We start from the raw sequence: 15,056 nt of genomic DNA on the forward strand, positions 1-15,056 counted from the left end.
GTAACCCAGAGGCCAAGGATGGCCAAGATATGCTTCTCCTTTAATCGGTCAGGGACAAGAATTTTAGGAGTGTTTCCTGACATACAGTCACCCAGGTGTATAATCACTCAACCAAAATGTGCCCCTTCTCAGGTTCAAGTAGAATAAGGAAGCTGCTGTGCATGGCCAGGTCTGGAAGGCTGGGAGCCCTGGTGTGCTAGTGGTCTAGCCTCAACGGTGCTGCTCTGCCTGGGGTTACCCAGGGGATGCGTCACTGCAGCATCAGGAACACCAGTGCCATCAAGAGACCTGGCCTCGGGCTTCCCTGGTGGCGCAGTGGTTGAGGGTCCACCTGCCGATGCAGGGGACACGGGTTCGTGCCCCGGTCCGGGAAGATCCCACGTGCCACGGAGCGGCTGGGCCCGTGAGCCATGGTCGCTGAGCCTGCGCGTCCGGAGCCTGTGCTCCGCAATGGGAGAGGCCACAACAGTGAGAGGCCCGCGTACCACAAAAAAAAAAAAAAGAGAGAGACCTGGCCATGTGTCTAACTAGCAAGGCACTCACCCTTCAGTTCTCTGGTTGTAGAATGAGGGGCAGACTGGAGCAGTGTTCCCAAAGCATGTTCCACAGAATCTGGTCCTGAAGGATGCTTATCTGCAAGACTCTCCATGAAACTAGGGATTTCACTGTCAGTAAATTAGAGAAGGCTGGCATGTGCTAGCCCCTCTTGGAAACCTATAGTACCCTGTAGAGGCAGGGGGCCAGGCGTGGGTTTAACTTTCTTTAACCCAGCCTGACCCTAGGAAACATAGTTTGAGAAACATTGGACGCTGAATGAGGAATTGGCAAACTACCGGCCAAGAATAAGCTAAGAATGGCTTAGCCCGGTGACAGAAGGATAGTTTTTATATTTTTTAATGATTGAAAACAAATCAAAAGAAGAACATGTGTTTTGTGACACATAAAAGTGTGTGAAATAAAATTTCAGTGTCCATAAATAAATTTTTATTGCGACACAGCCAAGCCCATTTGTTTACTTGTGGTCTAGGGTTGCTTTCATGCTACAGTGACGAGGATGAGTAGGTCTGAGGCCATATGGCCCACAAAGTTGAAAATATTTACTCTCTGGCCCTTTGCAGAGAGAGGTTGCCAAGCCCTGCTCTGAATTACCTTCTTTCACAAACATTCTAAGAGTTTCCTTAAACCTGGGTCCAGGCAAAGCCATGGGAGTAGAAATGTGATGTGAGGGGCAGGATAACTTGCTCCGGCTCCGGGGAGAAAGAAGAACAGGGGACCCTGGGAGGAACAGGCTTTCCAACCTCTCCAGGTGGCCGACCCTTAATCTCTCTGGCACCAGCATCCCTTCCCTCCATCACACTCACAGTGTTGTTTGTTTTCTTTAGTAAATCAAATACATGATGCAATCCCCAGCCAGCAGGCTGGCCAGCCGCCACTGCTGCTACAGGTACCATGCGTGAGTCCTTTGCTCCTGGAAGACCTGAGTCTTGTCCTCTAGTCCTAGGCAGGGGTCCACATCACCCACCCTTTTTCCCTTCAGTGTCTAGGTCATTACTAAAAATCCCTAACTATGATGGGAAGAAGATGCCAAGAGACATTTATGAGACAAAGTAAGAGTATTGTGGTAATAGATGACAGGGAGGCAGGAGAGGGCTGGAGAGACTAGACAGGTGAGCTGAGAGGAAAAGTGAGCCCCTAGGGCAGCTGCAATCCTAGACAACTGTCTACCGGTCGGCAGGAGGGTGGGAGGGATGAGCTGTTAGCAGAGCAGGCTAGGACAGAGGCATGAGGTCATGGAGACAGCTCAGCAGGCTCCAGAATATCCACCTGGGGTCATGAGCTGCTCATACTGTCTAAGGAAGGAGTAATATAATACGGACGTTCCAGGCAAACACGTGTCTGCCTCTCAGGCTTGGCTGAGCTTATCGTAGCAAGACTCCCCAGGGAAGGGAGAGCATGGGGAGAACCCAAAGACCTTGGTCCCACGACAACTGAGATCACTGGTTATGAGTTCGCGTTTTGCATGCATGCAGACCTGGACCCCAAACATGATGAGCCCCTAGGAGCTCTCTGAGTCTTCTCTTCCTCATCTGTAAAACCGAGTCTTCATAGGGCCGCAAGGACCCAATGACGTAGAGCCTTGCTACTCAAAGTGTAGTCTGTGCTCCAGCAAAACAGCAAGATCTGCAAGCTCATTAGAAATGCAAAATCTCAGACCCTTCCCCCAAAGCTACTGAACCAGAAGGTGCACTTTAAAAACTCTCAAGATGATGCTTATGCATATTAAAATTTGAGAAGCATTTACATAAAACACGCGAAGGACCATCCGGTATCTTCCACATGGTAAATGCTTAACAAACGGGGGCTTCAAGTGAAGGAGAAGGAACTAGAGCAGTGATTCTTAGTGGAGCAATTTTGCCCCCAGGGGACATTTGACAATGTCTGGAGACATTTTACAGTGCACAGGCCCGTGCACAGGACAACCCTCACCACAGAGAATTGTGTGATTCCCAAAGCCGACAGAGCTGAGGCTAAAAAATCCTGGACTAGAGGAGAGTAGTGGCTGTGGGGAAAGAGCTGACGTAGGCGTAGAGAAGGATTAGAAGGGTACCCTTCTTGGGGGACAGGGGGAAGCAGTGGACTGATGAAATGATCAGGAGAGGGGACAAATCAAGATGGCAACTTGGAAGGCAGTGACCAAAGGCTCCTGGGTGGGAGCAGATGGGCGAGGCCTGGCTCCCTGCCTCACCACCATTCCCCCCACGCCCTTCCCCAGAGAAGCTCGATGTCTCAGACTTTGAGAGGCTGGAGAAAGGGGGGCTGATCCCTTAGTCCAGATCCATGTTTTTTCATCCAAACTCCATCCTGGACCAGACTAAGACGAGGGGCTCTTCTAATCTCTCTGGAAACTTGGAGAATTTTCTTCACAATAATATTGGACAGGAGAAAAGCTCCTCTGAGGATAAACTTTGATTTACAAGGCCACTTTCTTCCCTGAATACACTTTATTGGATTGAGGAGGCTTATTCTCTTACTCTCAGGCCACGCCTGTCACATATGTATGTGTATATGTATGTATGCATTTCACGTATGTCATATCATGTCTGCAGTCTGAATTTTACATTTGAGAAGTAACTCTGTCCCCACTCCACATCCTCTACAAATTCTCCTAAACCTATATAGAGAAAAGGACTGAACCAGGATGGAGAAGGTTCCCTTCTCCACTCCTGGGTGAGGCAGTGAAGAGCCCAGTCCTAAACCTGAATACCCCCTCCTTCTCTGATTAATGGAAATGCCCTGCGGGAGAGAAGTGATGAGAATGTGAATCAGTATTTCCTGAGTGCCAAGAGATAAAAGAAAGTTACAGCACCATTTTTCTTCCCATGAACTGATTTAATCTTCACTCTAAAATGGATTGTTATCTCCTTATTTGGCTGGGAAACTCACACACTGATAGATGTGGGATTTCTCAGCTTTTGTTAGTCCTTTTCCCTGTTTCAGCTGCCGTCGTTCCAGGAGCAGAGATGAGGGGTGGGTGTCCACTCGTTGGCCCCCTTAGACTGGCACTCTGCCGTTCCACCTTGTCCTCTGTCACTAGTGTAATAAATGATTTCTTATTACAGGCATTTCAAAGGATGAGAGTGAAAACAAACATAGATCATTCTTACATCTGTACAGCACGCTCAGATGAACAAAGTACCCCCAAGTGAAATTTCTCATTTGATATTCACTGTCACAAGTATGTTATGAGAAAGAGGATAGATATTATTAACTGTCCTTTGCAGATTAGAAAGCTAAGTATCAGAAAAGTCAAATAATCTTCCCTAGGTCACATAAATAAATGACAGAATCAGAACTAGAGTGCAGGTCTTCTGGCTCTCAGTCCAGTATTCTTTCCTCTGTTCCACCCTTCGTCAACTTCTCAATCTTGCATGTATTCACACATTTAATGAACAAACATTTCCTCAGCACCTACTGAGTGTCAGAAAAGTCTATACAAAAGATGAATGACTATGATAACAATTTATAAAATGTCCAGAAAAGACACAGCTATAGAGACAGAAAATATAGTACTGGCTGCCTAGGGCTTGGAGTTGGGGACTGGGTAGATAGAAGGAATTGGGGGTGACTGCTAATGAGTACAAGGTTTCTTTGGGGGGTAACGAAAAATGTTCTAATATTAGATTATAGTGATGCACTCCGTGAATATACTAAAGCCCACTGAATTGTACACTTTAAACAGTGAACTCTATGGTATGCAAATTACATCTCAATACAGCTGTTAAAAAAAAGAATTAAGACCCAGTACTTGTGCTCTAATGAGTCAGTAGAGTAGATACACTTGCAAACAGATCAATTGCAACACGAGTCACGGGAATGTGTTAACACCACTAACAGAAGGATGGAACCAATGGAAACATAAATGTGAGGCAGAATCTCGGTGAGGTGTGTATTAGATGGTGCTGGAAGTGGTTGAGAAGCTTTCTAGTGGAGGTGACATTTGACTTAAGGCTTGAAACCTAAGTAGGAGTTTGCCAGCAAAAATAAAGGGAGGGCACCTGCTGGAGACCTCCACTAATTCTATGGCCACACAGCTGCTGTAGGGGACCAAGGAGAAGAAGGTTCTGGAAGTTGCTGGAAGAAGGAGGATAACTGTTCCTTTGCTTGAAAGTTAATGGAAATCAATGGACAACAGCAATTTAAATACAGCTGCAGGGTATGTAAGGTAACCTAGTGTTACTGAGCCTTGGGAGCTACAGACAGGAATGGAGAAGTGGGGTGAAGGACTCGGGTCTCGGCTTTCTAAGCAAAGACTTTGGCCAGTCACAAGAAAGAGAAGCACAAGAGACATGCAATTCTGAAAGCTGCAACTGCCTCCCAGGAGTCAGGCTCTTGTACCCTCCCACAGCCTGCAGAGCATCAACTTTTGGGTCCCAAGAGCAAGAGTATTTTAAATAAATACACGGCAGTGCACAGGGTTGGGGAAAATGATAGTGACAGAGTCTCCTGAGTAGATCCAGGTGATGAATCATGGTCCATGTCCCCTGAGCCAATCTGTGTCTCACATATTCAAGGTTGCTTTTTTATTTTTTTAAGGTTGCTTTTTCTAACAGATTTTTTTTGAAAGGAAGAAAGGAAAGGAAGAAAAGAAAAAAATAAAGAAAAGAAAGAAAGAAAGAGAAAGAGAAAGAGAGAAAGAGAGAGAGAGAGAGAGAGAGAGAGAGAGAGAGAGAGAGAGAGGGAGGGAGGGAGGGAGGGAGAAAAGGAGGAAGAGAGGGAAAAGGCTTCAGTTGGAATGCGATGTATCCCATCCCAAGTCATTCAACAGCATCAATGCTCCCGAAATAGCGCCTCCGCCTACCTCCTAGCCAAATTCATTCTCTAGACCTACAAGGAAATTTTTAGAGTCCTAGACAGTAGCAGTCACTGTACTCCTGTGCTCTTTTCTGATGGCACCGTTGTCATCGCTCCCTGTGCCCTGGTTGTCTTGTCCACCAGGCCATGAACTCCCTAGGCACCAGCTCTGAGTTTTCTCCATCTCAGAATGGCCCTCGGAACCTGGCACATGGCAGGTGCTCAGTGAGCATTTGTTGAATAAGTGCATTTCATATGACTGATCCCCAAATCTAATTATGTACAGGCCCCAATAGCCTCCTGGGCTGTTTATAAACAGGTCTTTGCCAAGTGTTGACCAGTTTGCTCAGGAAACAACCATTGGATTGGGAGACACGGTCTTGAATCCCATGGCCTTATTAAACACCTGGACCAGCTTTGCATGTGTCCATAGTATGAGAGTAAAAACTCATGAAATTGTACTATAACCACCCATCTGATTGTAGAATCCCAGGGAAACAGAGTCTGTGATTAGGCCAGCAGAAGAGAGAGTCCTGGGTCTGTGAATAAGAAACTCTTAGTCCCATCCTAGAGCTTCCATACTGCTGCCTTCATGCTTTCTCTGTGCCACCCACACCATTCTGCCAAAAGGAGAGATGTCCCTATTTCATCTGTCTTATAGACTCTCTCCCATTCTCATCCCTCTTTACAACAGAATGCACACTACTCCAGAAGATCCTTCTAAATACACAACTCTGGTCGTATTACTCCTGAACCCCTAAAATTATCTTTGATTTCAGGTAAGGAAAGCTCCCCCCAGACCATTGCTCTTTTTTCCATTTCTGAATCCATCAGTGCTTAGCACAGAGGCTTCAAAATTTTAGCTTGTTTTTTAATCAATTCTTTTTTTTTTTTTTTTTTTTTTTTTTTGCGGTACGCAGGCCTCTCACTGTTGTAGCCTCTCCCGTTGCAGAGCACAGGTTCCGGACGCGCAGGCTCAGCGGCCATGGCTCACGGGCCCAGCCGCTCCGCGTCATGTGGAATCTTCCCGGACCGGGACACGAACCCGCATCCCCTGCATCGGCAGGCGGACTCTCAACCACTGCGCCACCAGGGAAGCCCAATTTCTTAATTTCAAAGCCACGTACATGGAATGCATTTAAGGGAGGGGATAAATTAAATTTATTTTTACTTTTTTTTTTTTTTTTTTTTTTTTAATTTTTCCGAACACGCAGGCTCAGCGGCCATGGCTCACGGGCCCAGCCGCTCTGCGGCATGTGGGATCCTCCCAGACCGGGGCACGAACCCGTGTCCCCTGCACCGGCAGGCGGACTCTCAACCACTGCGCCACCAGGGAAGCCCTATTTTTACTTTTATGTGATCTTCAACTGGTTATTTCTACGGGTAAGAGTCCATGTAATAGGATGCTATTCAACCACTAAATATAATTTGTCTTTACATTCTTCAAAAAAACCTTTTATAACATTTTAGGCTTAAAAACCAGGTTACAGAATGACATATGCAGTATGGTCCCATTTTTGTAAACAGTACAATGAGCATATGTACATGTTGAAAATGGTCTAGAAATATAAATACCAAGATGTTAACAGGAATCTTTGAGTGGTGAGATCATGAGTGTTTTCCTTTTCTAGAGCTTATCTGTATTTTCCAAGTTTCTACAAGTTTAATACAAGGGTAAGGTTTTTAAAAAGTTACTTAAAATTTAAATAAATCATTAGTCTCACCATTGCCCACAGAAATTATTGCAATTCCTGTTGTGGAAGTACACATTCTCTGAGACCTGGCCTACTCACACCTCTGCCCCTGATGCTCCCAGCCAAACTGGGCTGCTCACCTCCAACTCCTGCCTCTGCTCTGCTGTTCACAGAATCTGGGACACGCTTACCACGTGCCAAACACTAACCACCATCTGTTGCCTCGACGTAGAAAGATGAAGTGATATGTTGTTGACTGTCAAAAACAGATTGCATGTATTCACATACATGCATATACACATGTATAATATGTGTGTGTATACACGCACACACATATATCCTGCTAATGATACTTATTTTGAAGGAGTAAGATTATGGGCTGGATAGATTTTCTTTTCATCTTCAGACTATTTTGTATAACTGGTATAAAAAGAATGCAACAAACATCATTTGAGAGTGAAAGAGACATTTGCATTAAAATTTTACCTGTTTTTAAAGGTTTCTTCCTTGAAGCTATTGTAAAAGCTTCAAGGAATTTTTATCACCCTTGAACACCACAGGGATTTGAATTTCTTTTGTGGCACTGAATCTCATCTTTCCCCTTCCCTTGTCCCTCTCCCTCTCTGCCTCTGTCTCCGCCTCCACCCTCTTTCCCCTGGTCTAGGACCTTGGGAGGGCAAAGGAACAGATATGATCTTCTCTTTTCCTCACATTGCTCAGCACAGCAGAATAGGTTATTAAAGAAATAAACAAATAGTAAGATACTCGATATGAAAAGTATTCAGAATGATTCAGAGTCTGCATTTTGGTGGGTCATCTCATCACATGAATAAGGAAGTGGAAATCTCTGGAAGTATTCTAGGTGGGATATCCACTGAGAAGTATGGTAGACACAGTTGCCCCTCACATTTACAGTTTCCTTCTTCTTAGGAGACAGGAAAATTGCACTTCCCTGCCCCATGGAAGCTCAGCATGGCCACGGGACTATTTTGACCAGTGAAATATAAGTGGAAGAATCAGGTGTCCTTTCAGGTGGAAGCATTTAAAACCCAGTACACAGTTCTCCATGCTCTCTCCTATCCTGCCTGTGTTGGGATGGCAGCATCAAGGGATGGAAATGTTTCCTTCGCCTGCGTCCCTGAGTACCCATGATGAGCAGATTGCCCATCCTAACACATATCAGACATGTAATATAAGTGAGAAATATTTTTTGTCGTAATAAGCCACTGAGAAAGGTTAAGGTATTGTCTGCTACTGCAGTATAACATAGCCTAACCTAATACAGAAAGAATGTTAGAGGAGAGAGGGATTTAAACACTTTTAAAGTCCCTTTCAACCCTCAGAAAATGAATGTAGACTCTGCTGTAGACAAAACTGTTATTCTACATGCTATTTAGACAACTCATTATAAATCACAGAGAGTCTCAAAATTCTTCTTTGATGCAAAGTACTGCTTTCTCCTTGAATACAATGAAAACTATGCATTCAGCAGGATGAGGTCAGGTTACGGCATGATGCTGACCACTTTGGGATCCAGGAATTGGCTGCTCAGTCACTCAGGAGTCACATAAAGGGGAAACAGCTCTGGAATGAAGCATGGATGGAAGTCTGAAATCCTTGTCTGCAAGAGAGAGCCCTGTGCTCTTGGCAGGAGTGATGGAGAGGACCCTTCTACTCACAGGTGCCGGTAAAAAGTTTTGGACAAGCCAACAGACACACACACACACACACACTCACACACACCACACACTTACTACATGGATTTTAAAACTTTCAAAGCAAGGCAGGCTAAGGCCCAGCAGGTCTGAACATGTCCCAGAATGTGAGAAAGTAGAGATTGTGTCCCTGAAAACGCTTACATATGGTACCGGAAATGAGAAACAATTTGGGTTCTTAACCCAAAATAGATTTTTTTGGTTCCTTATCTTCAGCCCTAGCTCACAGGTAAATGATCAAATCCAGGGAATTATCAAAAGTCAAAGAGCTGGTGAAGAGTAGAAGCTGCTTCCAGCAGTAGTGAGTGGGGCTCTCTCCACTCAAACTCTGACTTTAACTTCCAAAACGTATCCTCTTGGAAAATGTTATTACTCATGAAAATGAAGAGAGGGTGTTTCCCTCTGTGGACTAGTTCCTGCCTTGAAGTCACCACCTCTCTTCCCAGGCCAGAGACATGGCCCCACCAGAAAGCTGATCTAATGGATCTAATTGCTTGATCCTGGTTGAGTGAATTCTGCTTTCCCACAATAAGATGAGAATAAAAATAACCTGAAATAACAGAATCTGAAAGTCCACATTTCATTAACCTGGGATGAAAAGTTAGAAATTAAAAATCTCAAAGTGCTGTGGTCCCCAGTGCTGATATAAAGCTAGCAGGCTCTTGCAGGGCTCCACTCTCTAGAGTGTTTTGAGAATTCCCAGAGGGGTGTTTCTCACAGCTTTGTCCATGAACCATCCATGCCATCAGAGCTGGCTGAGCCAACGATGGCAAGCTCCAAGGGCTGCCCCAGGGACGGTGAGAATGGAACTCTCCTCACCAGGTTCTCAGCGCCAATTTGCGCCAGCCAAAAAATGTTGCAAGGTCATATTCACCCCCAATAGGATGTTTGGGCCCAAAGTATTACAGAGTTCAGTGAAGCAATTTTTCCAGTTTACACACAGAGACTTTCTTGGTCCCAGGATGCCCACATACCTCCAGAGTGATGGGTTTGGGCAGCTTTTGGTAGCACGGGACTGGAATTCATCATTTCTTAGCAGTGTGTGGGGGAATGGTTAGGGGTAGGTCTCCGCACTAGTCCAGTAAGCCAGCCAGCCTGTTGTGTAGTACGTTACTAAATACTTCCGCAATTTGATCTTCACAAAAACCCTGTGAAACAGAGCATACATCATTATCTCCATTTTAACAATGAGGAAGCCAAGGCAAAGAGGAAAACTTCACTAAACAGTGATTTGCCTAAGCTCGTAGAGCTAGAAAATGGGACTACCTAGACTTGACCCCAGGTCTCTGACTCCGAGCCTGGGTGTATGGGAGGCAGTATAGTGCACCGGAAAGCATGCAGCCGTGGAGCCACATTTTGTGTGTGGACCCCTGGCTCTGAGACTTAGAGCTGTGTGACCATGGGTAAGTCACTTGATTCCTCCTCTATGCTTCAGTTTCCTCATTTGTAAAGTGAGAATAACACTACCCACCTCAGAGGTATTTGTGAGGATTAAATGAGAAAATACATGCAAGGTACATAGAAGACAGCCTGACACATTAGGAAGCATGAAAAAGAGTTAGCTATTCTTAGAATACTATTAATAGTATTTTTATATATTACCATGGCACATCTAATGCCTTTTATTAATGAAAAGAGCTTGATACAGCTACAAAAAAACATTTAACCTCTAACTATATGAGCTTCTGTTTAGGAAAAAATTTTAAAGTGCTCATAATAGTATTCCATATGGAAACAGTAGAATATGCCAGAATACACTATGGCCCATTCCAGTTTTTATCAATCTGTTTAGAGAACTTGTGAAGTTGCTTTGAAATGATAAATAGAAGGGTGGGAGAAATAGATGAAGGGGATTATGAGGTACAAACTTCCAGTTATAAAATAAGTAAGTCATGGGGATGTAATGTACAGAATAGGGGATATAATCAACAATATTGTAATAATATTGTATGGTGACAGAAGGTAACTAGGCTTATTGTGGGGATCATTTCATGATATACATAAAGATTGAATCCCTGAGTTGTACACCTAAATCTAATATAATAGTGTATGTCAATTATACGTCAATAAAAAAGGAAAAAAATTTAGAAAACTTAACAAAAATAATAGTCCAGCCCCAAGAGAAGTCACATGAGAATATAGGAAAACATCAAGACCAGAATTCATTGAGTGGGCTCTTTTTTGATTAACAATTGTAATGAAAGTAAATGAGAACTAAATCTTTTCCTAAGGAGCCAAATCATTTTGTCCTAAAATCATTATACCTTAACTATTTCTACTTTCCTGTAAAGTTTGTTGATCTGAAATGTTTTTATTTCATCTTCATTTTTATTTTTTATAAATTTATTTATTTATTTATTTTATTTTGTTTTTGGCTGTGTTGGGTCTTTGTTGCTGTGCGCAGGCTTTCTCTAGTTGTGGCGAGAGGGGGCTATACTCTTCGTTGCAGTGCACGGGCTTCTCATTGCAGTGTCTTCTCTTGTTGCAGAGCATGGGCTCTAGGCCATGGGCTTCAGTAGTTGTGGCACACAGGCTCAGTAGTTGTGGTGCACGGCCTTAGTTGCTCTGAGACATGTGGGATCTTCCCGGACCAGGGCTTGAACCTGTGTCCCCTGCATTGGCAGGCGGATTCTTAACCATTGCGCCACCAGGGAAGCCCTTCATTTTTAAAATAATAGCTTTATTGAAATAGAATTCACCCTTTTATAATTCACTGAAAAGTGTACAATTCAGTGGGTTTTGGTATATTCACAGAATTGTGCAATCAGCACCATTATCTAATTTCAGAACATTTTCATTACCCCAGAAAGAAACCTCATAACCATTAGGATCACACCACACTCTCTCTCCCCTTAGTCCCTGGAAAAAACTGGTTTTCTTTCTGTCCCTATGGTTTTGCCTATTCTAAACGTTCCCCGACATTGTATTTGAAAAGTTATAAAGATAATTTCAAGTTTAGGATATTATCGTCCTCTGAGGTGGATTTATATTTGCTTCTGGAAGGAGGGTAGGGGATTGGTAATTCCACATTAGTTTAATCCAATCACAGAATGAGATAATTCGAAGCTGATTTTCTGTCCCTGTTAGGGGATCACCATGGGTTACCATGACACCTGGGGGTAGCACTTCGGGATCGCAGTGGGAAGCTTGGCAGGGAGGTTACTAGGACCCCTCATCAGCAGGCTCAAGCACCTATTCCTATTACCCTGATCCTGTAAATTTGTGGCAAATTGGGCACATCTTCTGTTTCCCAACCTTTCATCAACTTTTCTGAATTTGGATGACCTTTCTCAGGGAAAAGCAGTACCCAGGGCTGGGCTCACTTCTCTGGATTTCCCTCTCCCAAATCTTGGCCCTGGAATTATGTCTGTTTTGTTATCTCTTCAAAACCTTCAAACAGTATTTTTTTCATGTTTCCTGATTTTTCCAGCTGTTCTTGAATTCTTCTCAGTGAGAAGACTCATCTAAAAGCCAGCAGCTGTTTCTTCTTTCAGGCAAAACAGACAAAAAGGAAGATTCTTCCACATATTCCCCAGCTCCCCAACAGCTCAGAAAAACCAATGTCTTCTGCCACCGACAGGAAAGACACACCTGCTGGGTACATCTGTGAGGATGGAATGAGATAACACAGACAAAGTGCTTAGTGAGTTTTGTAATAACCATGTTTCCCCCTTTGTTCCAGCCTCGATAAATCTCAGAGCCAAATCTTGATCCTTCTAGCAAGTTACGATTCAGAATCTTATGACATGTCCTTTGTGGAACAATCTTAGCTCAACTTCGTTGTATTATCTGTGTTCCAAATGTTTCATCTATTTTCCTTAAATCCTGCAGTATTGCATGTATCTTTATAAGCCACCCTCGATCACTTTGATAGGAGGTGGGACATAAATAAATAAGTTAAATAAAGGTATTTTGAACTGACATACGCTATACGTGTGAGAATATTGATATTAGCACAGGACAGAACCACTTCCCTGGGGTAGCAGGACTTCAGGTCCTTTGTCTTTTTATGCCACTCACTAACATCCTTGCTCATCCTTCATGGTCTAATTCAAGGATCCCTCCTTCAGAAAGCCTTCCCTCATCTCCCCACATAGAGGTCTTTCCTTAATTACATTGAGTCTTATATTGCTGGCAGTGACTTGTCCTACCAACCTCACTGTCTTTATATGCCTCTAACCTCCACAAAGCCTAGAAAGAGAAATTACCTCAAATTGAGTTATTTTTAAAGAACTTTACTGATATACAAGTGTCATGCAATAAACCGCACATCTAAAATGTACAATATGATAAGTTTTGTTATATGTGTACAACTGGAAACCATCACCATCATCAAGATAATGAACATATTCATCACAGTTTAAACATTCGTTTGTTGGTAGACATTTAGGTCGTTTCAAATTTGGGGCTATTAAAAATAAACCTTCCATGAACATTTATGTACAAGTCTTTTCATGAACATATGCTTTCTTTTCTCTTGGATAAATACCTAGGAATGGAATGACTGGGTCATATGGCAGCTGTTTCTTCAACTTTTTCAAAAACTGCCGAACTATTTTCAAAGTGGTTGTATCATTGTATATTCCCAACAGCCCATATGAGTTTCATTTCCTCCACACCTTCCCCTAGCATATGATATGGTCAGTCTTTTTTTTTTTTTTTTTTCGCAGTACGTGGGCCTCTCACTGTTGTGGCCTCTCCCGTTGCGGAGCACAGGCTCTAGACGCGCAGGCTCAGCGGCCATGGCTTACGGGCCCAGCCGCTCCACGGTATGTGGGATCCTCCCGGACCGGGGCACGAACCCGTGTCCCTTGCATCGGCAGGCGGACTCTCAACCACTGCGCCACCAGGGAAGCCCGGTCAGTCTTTTTAATTTTAGCCATTCTAACAGGTATAGTGTGGTATGTCACTGTGGGTTTTTTGTTTGTTTGTTTTGAATTTTATTTTTTTTATACAGCACGTTCTTATGAGTTATCCATTTATATATATATTAGTGTATACATGTCAATCCCAATCTCCCAAATCATCACACCACCACCCCTCCACCCTGCCGCTTTCCCCCCTTGGTGTCCATATGTTTGTTCTGTACATCTGTGTCTCAACTTCTACCCTGCAAAACAATTCATCTGTACCATTTTTCTAGGTTCCACATACGTGAGTTAATATATGATATTTGTTTTTCTCTCTTACTTCACTCTATTACAGTCTGTAGGTCCATCCACATCTCTGTTAATGACCCAATATTTTTCCTTTTTATGGCTAATACTCCATTGTATATATATACCACATCTCCTTTATCCATTCATCTGTCAATGGGCAATGAGGTTGATTCCATGACCTGGCTATTGTAAATAGTGCTGTAATGAATATTGGGGTGCATGTGTCTTTTTGAATTATCGTTTTCTCTGGGTATATGCCCAGTAGTGGGATTGCTGGATCATATGGTAATTCTATTTTTAGTTTTTTAAGGAACCTCCATACTGTTCTCCAGAGTGGCTTTATCAATTTACATTCCCACCAACAGTGCAAGAGGGTTCCCTTTTCTCCACATTCCCTCCAGCATTTGTTGTTTGTAGATTTTCTGATGACGCTCATTCTAACTGGTGTGATGTGATACATCATTGTAGTTTTGATTTGCTTTTCTCTAATAATTAGTGACGTTGAGCAACTTTTCATGTGCCTCTTGGTCATCTGTATGTCTTCTTTGGAGAAATGTCTATTTAGGTCTTCTGCCCGTTTTTGAATTGGGTTGTTTGTTTTTTAATATTGAGCTGCATGAACTGTTTATATATTTTGGAAATTAATCCTTTGTCTGTTGATTTGTTTGCAAATATTTTCTCCCATTCTGAGGGTTGCCTTTTTGTCTTGTTTGTAGTTTCCTTTGCTTCACAAAAGCTTTTAAGTTTCATTAGGCCCCATTAGTTTATTTTTGTTTTTATTTCCATTATTCTAGGAGGTGGATCAAAAAAGATCTTGCTGTGATTTATGTCAAAGAGTGTTCTTCCTATGTTTTCCTCTAAGAGTTTTATAGTGTCTGGTCTTACATTTAGGTCTCTAATTCATTTTGAGTTTATTTTTGTGTATGGTGTTAGGGAGTGTTCTAATTTCATTATTTTACATGTAGCTGTCCAGTTTTCTCAGCACCACTTATTGAAGAGACTGTCTTTTCTCCATTGTATATCCTTGCCTCCTTTCTCATGGATTAGTTGACCATAGGTACGTGGGTTTACCTCTGGGCTTTCTGTCCTGTTCCATTGATCTATGTTTCTGCTTTTGTACCAGTACAATATTGTCT

This window comes from Phocoena sinus, chromosome 1 (genome assembly GCF_008692025.1).
Source record: "Phocoena sinus isolate mPhoSin1 chromosome 1, mPhoSin1.pri, whole genome shotgun sequence".
Classification (NCBI taxonomy): domain Eukaryota; kingdom Metazoa; phylum Chordata; class Mammalia; order Artiodactyla; family Phocoenidae; genus Phocoena; species Phocoena sinus.